The following is an 8,170-nucleotide window of genomic DNA, read 5'->3' on the forward strand; positions in this document are numbered from 1 at the left end:
TCTCAACCTTGGCTGCACATTAGAATCACCTGGGAATCTTTTTAAAATCCTGATTTCTGGGCCTCATCCTCCGGAAATTCTGTTTCTTTGTTACTAATGTTGTGGCCCCACCCCATAACAAAGAAACAGAATTTCCGGAGCTGGGCCGGGAATCAGAATTTAAAGAATCTCAGGTATTCTATTGCGCAAGGTTAGACCCAGTCCCTCTGTAGATCTGCCCCTGCTGAACGCTGGCCTTCCCTGGAATCATGCTTTGGGCACACTTGTCTCATTCTCTTCTTGGCAAGCACCTTCTCTCTGGCTGGAGTCTTCCTGTCCCACAAGTACTTGGAATACTCCTTCCAGACCTTCTCTTGGCATCTTCCTTTTCCTCATTCAGGTCTCAACTCCAGGGTCCCGGAAGGAGGCTTTCCCTGGCCTCCGTGCTAGGCTCGATACAGCATTTCCCCCGATGCACAGGCAGGGTGCTGTCTAGAGCTAGAAGCAGAACCTCTTGAAGATGGAGAACCGTCCATTTCTTGTGAATAAAGGACAGCATCTCCTTCAGGCGGAGGGACCCAGCCCTTCCTCCGCCCCGTGGAAGAGGCCGCAGGGGACTGTGCTTTGGAGCCTCATCAGACACTTGCTTTGTAGGTCTCATCCTCCCGGCCCTTCTTCCAAGACACCCCGAACCTATGACCCCTTCACGACCCCCAGACTCAAGCAGAGACCTCATTTAGACGTATTCTCCTGCATTGCATTCTGAGGGCCTCTCCTCAGAGAATGTGGGGGTGGTGTCTCTGTCTGAAAATGCGCTCTCGTCTCTAAATCAGCCTCCCAGTGGTCCCCTCTCTAGACCCTCAGGCTGGGGCAAAGCTCTCGGAGTCATGTTCCTTTAAGGAGTGCTTTCACAGAGCAAGGTAGGTGTACAGACCAACGTGCAAGAGATCCGAGGGCCTCTTCTCCTTTCAGCCATGACGCTGGCAACTCTCTCTGATGCCCCAAACACACCAGACCGAGTGGTTCTAAAGCCGACACACGGTCATGCCAAGAGCATGGGCTTTGCAATCTGGCAGACCTGGGTTCGATCCGGTAATGCTTGGGTGAGTCACTTTATCTTTCTGAACCTTCCAAGTGGGAACGATAATAGCCACCTGGCAGGGCTGTCATGAGTGGGGAAGGTAGTGGTGATGCGAAGGCCCCATGGGTGCCCTGGGCTGCGGGGCGTTCTAGCTCGTGTTCAATGGTAAGACAGACCAGAGTCCGAAGAGCACAGCGAGCTGGAAGGTGGGGCGCCTGAAAAAATCCCCCGCTGCTGCCCCGCAAGCCGGCCTCTCGCCTCTAGGCAACGACTTCCCTTTTCCGGCCCGCAGTTCCTCGCTTGTGAAACAAAGGCTGCGTAAGAGGGTTCTGTGGGCTCGGCCGGCTCGGATGTCCTGCAGATCCCTGGGCTATAAGATCTGGATGGCTTCTCTCGGCAGCCAAGGAGCTGCCAGGAGTTTTACCTTTGTTCCTTGGGAGAGGACACCTGTAACCATCCTACTGGGGGTTTGGGTGAGGTGTTGATGGTATTAACGTGGCATCGTGACAAATCCAGGATTCTTGTCTGACCATCATGCTTCGTCTCGTGTTTTTCCCAGAGAGTGTATAACAAGTGTGAGTGACAAACGGGACATCTAAACACCACTTTGTGATGAGCTAAGCAAGTGCCCCGTGTCCCAGTGCCAAGCTGTGTCAGATTAGAGTCCTAGCCAGGCCTTTCTCTCCTCCTATGACACTCAGTAATCATAACGTCATCAGGATAGCTGACTCATTGGATAATTAACAGCCCTATGATTGTATTATAATGCCCTGCTGACCAGAAAACAGGCCCCATTTGTCTTCGGAAATCTGACCCAACGGTAGGCAACCTGTCTTCCCTGCTTGGGGGTGAGAGAAGGGAGAGACCATGCGGGGGAGGGGACCAGCCCCAGCTCCCAGGCCATGGCTACATCATGACTATAAGGGAGGGGTGGGGGGAGAGGTGCATGGAGGATGGGAAAAATGAGTGGGGGCCGGGGTAGTCATGGGGTGGGAGACTTCAGGGGTTCAGATCAGCTTTGTGGGCTTGTACTCGGCAGAGGCTCTGTGTCCAGTGCTGGGAATACAGAGATGAACAGCAGCCTCGGTGTGTGGTGGGGCGGGCGTACAAAGAGACAGACATCTTTTCAATGCAGCATGACTCTTCAAACCAAAGTTGCATCCACAAGACATCAGTGTCGTATGCAAAGGGGAGAGGCGATTCTGTCTGGAAGCCAGGAAAACCCTCCCAGCGTCCCGGGTTAGGCGGTGACATTCTCGCGGCCACCAGGCCTATGGCTCCTTTATATGCCTCCCGAATTGGGTTCTTCCCACCTCCACTTTAGGCTCTGAGTCCCTCCCGCCCCAGCTCTCACCAGCCCCTGCAATAATGGGTCTCCCAGCCCCCTCCAGCCCAGCTTCTCCAGAGCAGCAGAGTGGAGGTCTTCCTAAAACACAAACCTAACGTAGCCTCCTCCCCTCAAATCCCTCCAGTTGCCTGGGAGTATGGCCCAGGACCCCACGGCATGACTTTCAAGCCCTCTGGGGTCTTGTTCCTGCTTCCCCTTTCAGCCTCACCCTGAACTCACCCCCCTTTTCACGCCCCCCCCCCATTACCTAATTTCCTGCCACAGTGCCCCAAGTGCTCCTTGCTTTCTTGCACCTCCCGCCTTTGCACAGGTGGCTCCCTCTTCCTAGAACTCCCTCCCCCACCCTTCCTCCTCTGGCTAACTCCTTCAGGTCCCAGCTCGGCATTCCTTTTTCAGAAGCCAAGCCTCCAGACACAGCCTGGGGTTTCCTGCCGCGCTGAGTGCTGGCTCAGCCTGGGGCTCCGTCAGGGAGGGAGGGCGGTGAACTTATCTGTCTCAGCAGAACCCGGCAGCACCTGGAAGGGAAGGGTGCTCACTGCTGTTTGCAGGGTGAATGGATGGGTGGTCGGTTCCGGGGCTGGGGGGCGGGGTGGGGTTGGCACTGGAAGAGGGGCTAGGCTGTGGCAGGGGAGTGGATGGGCACTTTTGGAGGAGTTTGGGTCCTGGGGCTGCAGGAGCTTGGCTTTCCCCTTGGGGGCTAATTCTAGGTCCCTGGGGATAATAGGGGTCCCTGGGCCCCGCCATAGGCTCGATGGAAAGAGGTAGGGACGAGACTGCCAGGAGGAGCGCCCCTCTCTTTCCTGCCCAGCGCCAGCCAGAGCTGTCATAGCAACAGCCCGCCCCGGCGGCTGGGCCAACCAATGGCAGCCGGCTCTGGTGAGGTAATGCTCAACTCTTGCAGCTCATTGGCTCCTGTTTGACCACGTCCCGGCCGGGGCGGCGGGAGGGAGACCCGCTGGGAAGGGCGCGGGAGCTCTGGGACCGTCTCTGCGGGGTCGGCCCGTTAGGCCCCGCGCCCGCGCCTTCCTCCCGCCGCCTTTGCAGAGCGCGTCTGCGTCGCCTCTCCCGTCGCTGTCTCTGCGCCGCGCTCCTGTCTCCGGCCGTCTCGGTCCTTCTCTCTGTTTGTCTCCCTTCGGGTCTGGGCGACTCCTCTCCACCCGCTGCCCCTGCCCCAGGTCTCCGCTGTGAACGTCTCCATCTCCTTGCCTCTCCGCGTCCCTCCCGCCGGCCTCGCTGGCCGGCGCCTTCTCCAAACAAGGGCGCAGTGAGGGCGCCTGACGCGCAGCCAGAAGGTGACTCAGGGCTTCCAACCGCGCGGCCGGCCCGCCAGCCGGGGGCACCCTCCCGAGTGGCTGCAAAGCTCGCACCCGGCTCGGCTCCCGAGTCCGTGGCGAGACCGGCTGGCCTTTCCCCGGAGCCTTACAGACATTGTTCTTGTTGGCATGGAGGGCAAGGCGGGCTGTTCCGTGCTTCGGGGCGAGGAAGGGCATGGAGAACAGACCTGAGAAAGAGTGAGGGGGTTCGGCTAGACAACTGCAGGGACTCCCAGCAAACAACAAACCGGGAGGCACTGGATGAGCCAATGCCCTTCTACCTCTCGGTCCATCCATCAACACAACATATCGGTGCCTCTCAGTGCCAGGCTCTGGGCTGGCATCGGCTCAGTCCCTGGGCTCCAGGAGGCAGGCACGCAATTCGTGGGTTTTGATGGGATTCCCGAGGGGGGCGAAACTTACTCTGCCAGGTGTGCACAGGGCTCAGTCGGGGAAGCTTCATGGAGGAGGTGACCTTTGAGCTGGTGTGTTGGGGAGAATGGCCAGTAGCTTATTTGGATCAGCTTGGGTGGTGCAGAAAGGCAGGTGACCAGCCTGGATAGATGCGTAGCGGGGTAGAGGGCACAGGGATGTGAATACCTGGATGGGGAGTTTGCACTTGAACCCAGGGGTGCTGGGGAGCCACGCGAGGGATCTGAGAAGGGGAGGGGCGCGGTTAGATGTGGGTTTCCTGCAACCACCCTGGCGGCTGGGTTCTTGCTCCACGCTGAGTCTCAGCACACAGCACAGCGCCAGCCCACGTAGGCGCTTTGGCACTTGTTGAAGGAAAGCGCAAACCTGAGGGACAGAGGTTCAGATGGGTGAGGGGTGAGATGACGAGGCCGCATTCCTGGGGCGGTGGAGGGATGGGAAAGTGGCTGGGTTCAAGAGGTGGAAAAGCAGTAGAATGAATGGGCCTTGCTGGTTCACTAGAAGCTGTGGTGGTGATGGGGAGGGAGGTGCTCAGGGTAACGCCCCTGTTTCTGGTTTGAGAACTGAGGAGGGGGCAGGGAGAGGGAGCACAGGCAGAGGTAGCTTTCAAGGGAAAGGTGGCTAATTTAGAGCAGCATCCACAGAGCCTGAGGTCTTGTGGGATGTTCAGGCGGGGCTGTCTGTGGGAGAGGTCTGGGCTGGGCGACCAGCACAAAAGTGGTCACTGAGGCCATGCGAGAACTGGGACATTTAAGAGCAAGCTTTTCAGGTGAGGGTGCCCTTTAGCACCTCGGGGAAGCGTGGCCTGGGGCCAGGCGTCCGGGGTTCTGATTTGGACCCTGACACTGGCTTGCTGTGTAACGTTGGCAAGTCCCTCTTCCTCTCTGGGCTGCAGTCCCCTGATCTGTCAGCAGAGCCATGTGTTAAGGCTTCTGGATGTGGTTTAGAAAATATGATGTGCCAAGCACAGGACAACAAAAATGTTGGTTATTTATGTGTTTACATTTATAAATTAATATTGTGAACAAAGATAAAGGGATTACGTGCATGACCTCATTTGGAGATCAAAGTCTAGATTAGAGTCATGTTGGGGAGTTAGACCCCGGGTTATGGCCTTCCAGGTTGCCTGGAGTAATTGCCCCGTTTGGTAGGAAAGGTGAGGGAAGGGGCTGAGCCAAGGCCTAAGTTTTAGCAGGAGCTGCTGCTTGCCCTAAGCCAGACATTCACACCCCTCTGCCAGGTCCTGCCAGGCCCCAGCTCTGAGTCCTTTCTCCCAGAGCCATCAGGGCCATGCTGAGCCCTGGCCCCTGGGTTTCCACAGGAGGAAAGCCCACTGTTGGGTTCTAGCACCGCCACCTTCCTCTCCTTGCTCATCTCTCAGGTCCTCGGATTCAAGAGCATTAGGTGGAGTTCAGCCCTAGCTCTGCCTTTAACTGGCCCTTGGGCAGGTCACTTCCTCTCAGGGTCTCAGTCTCAGCATCTGGTCTGCACTTAATACATGTTGGTATAATTGAATTAAATGGCCAAGTAGTTCATTCAACTGGAGCATGGGCTGGGGGAAGGATGGTAGAGAGCGCTCACCCCATTGGGGCATCAAAATATAAAATGGCTGCAAATGCACTTTGGGAAAGGTAAGCCATCAAATATTTGTAAGTCTGCATAATATTGCATTTGGCCAATGCCCCTGAAAGACTTCCAGAGAAAAAGCAGACACAACAGGGGTCTACTCCAATAGGGCTCACTTCAGTAGGGGTGCCAGCTGCATGGTCCCAGGTATCTAGGTGCCTCTAAAGGTAGAGACTTGTGTTCAGGTAGACCAGTTGTCTGGATGGTGTCCTGGCCTTTCACCTCCACAGCTGGAGTCACAGGTTGATGAGACTGGAAAGGGCCATTGCTTCTCCCCTCACCTGTTCCATGAACAGCAGAGAGCCTCGGGCTGGGCTCCAGAGGGAGCATTTTGGGGAGAAATGGGGTGACGGGGTGGTCTTTGGAGACTGACCAGAGTGTCCAGGGATGTCTTCACACCCTCTTTGGTTAGGTTTGTGTGTGAGAGAATTTGTGAGAACATGGGTATACAAGTGTCCATGTGTGTGCATATATTAGAACATGTGCTGTCAACCATTTACACATATGCACGCATGCACGCGCACAGCACGCAGGCTGGCCTTGCTGTCAGCAAGCTCGAGGGGCGTCTATTTTTCTTCACAATGCTGCTCTCAGGCTGCGATGCCAGCACTGTGCTGTGTGCCAGACTCCCGGTGTGAGCCCGGGAAACCAGGCCTGGTGGGGCTGGAAGTCCCCTCCCAAGGGGACAGAGAGGCAGTGCTCACACCAATGAGAATGCTGACCGTGCCCGAGACACCTCACAGCCATCACTTCATTTTTCAGATGAAGACACTGAGCCTCAGAGAGGTTGGGGAACGTGCCCACGATCACACAGCAGAAAAATGGCAGACAGGAGACTTACCGTGTCACTCACCATGTCAGTGGCAGGGCTGGGACTTGAACTCAGGCCTCTCGGATTATAGAGGGTGTGCTCTTCACCACCACCACCCTCCCCGAGCTCTTGGGTGAGCCAGGCATCCTGGGGATGTGTGTGGAGGAGGAATGTGTGTGGCCAGTAGAGGGAGGGGCTGGTTCAGCCTGGAGGGGTCAGCCAGTAAAAAGGGAGGCACGAATGACAGTTGGGAGGGCTCCAGGGAGACAGGATTGGAGGGGGGGCTTCCCTGGGAGAGAAGAGTGTGAGCAAAGGCACTGAGGCGTGAAATAGGGTGCCACGTTCAGGTAGTTTATGGCTGGCCCATTGAATAGGAAGACAACCTCCCCTTCTCCCTGCCCCCATCCCCATCCCAGCTCAGAAAGCCTGATTGTCCCCACTTCCCTCTGCCCCCTCCAGTTAGGCTCCTGGGATATGGACAAGAAAGGAGCTTGTCTTTCCTGGCTCTGCTGGAGTCCTGCCGCTGAGGTTTGGTTACCATGGCTACAGGCTCCATGGAAACTCACAGTGGCCTTTTCTAGGATGGGCCTGGACTCCAGCCCACCTGCTGATGCGTTATCTCCCATGGCCTCACCATCCTGAGGAGATGCCTTGGGGTCACTCTGCCGCTGCGTCCCCATCCTTCCACCTTGCAGGGGACAGGAGAGTTCCCAAGGCCAGAGAGGTGGTAATTCCCGTATGCAGGGTCCATAGGTGGCTCCAAGTCCCACATAAACTCAAAATACAGAGGCCAGCCCTGGCAGGTGTGGCTCAGTTAGTTGAGGGACATCCCCTGCATCGAGAGGTCCCCAGTGTGATTCCTGGTCAGGGCACATGCCTGGGGTGCAGGTTGGATCCCTAGCAGGGGGTGGGCAGGAGGCAGCCGATCAATGTTTCTCCCTCACTGATGTTTCTCACTCTCCCTCTCCCTTCTTCTCTCTCTAAAAGTCAATAAAACATATTTTTAAAAAAATACAGAGACCAAAATTCCCTTATATTTAGGCAAATGGGGGGCAAGTCTTTCCGTGGCCACGGCTTGACGTCCTGCCTGCCTGTCCCTGCACCCTGGTCTGATCCACATGCAGAGCTGCATTCTCTTCATTCTCTTTCTCCCTCGGCCCTGCTGGTCTCTGAGTCCTGTCTGTTCAAGCTGCCATCTCCATCCCACGGCCCTGCGTCACCCAGCTCTGGAGAGTTCGCACACCATTGACATGCCTGCTGTTGGACAGACTTGGGAGGGGACCCTAGCTCCACACCGTTAGCCTTGGGAACTTGAACAAGTCACTTCCTGTTTAGAAGCCTTGGATTCCATGTCTCTGAACATGTGCTGTATAAGGCTGGTTATTCATGCAACAAATGTGTTGAAAAATATCTACATTTATTGAGCACTTAGTTATTGTGCTTTTGATGCATTTATTTTGCTAAGAACTGCAGTTATCATCTTATATAGCAACTCTACGAGACAGGATTCCCAATTGTAACTGATGACGCTGAGGCAAAAAGGGCTCAGGACCCGGTCCAAGTCACGCAGCGACCACGTG

Source organism: Myotis lucifugus, unplaced genomic scaffold, assembly GCF_000147115.1.
Source record: "Myotis lucifugus unplaced genomic scaffold, Myoluc2.0 scaffold_438, whole genome shotgun sequence".
Lineage (NCBI taxonomy): Eukaryota > Metazoa > Chordata > Mammalia > Chiroptera > Vespertilionidae > Myotis > Myotis lucifugus.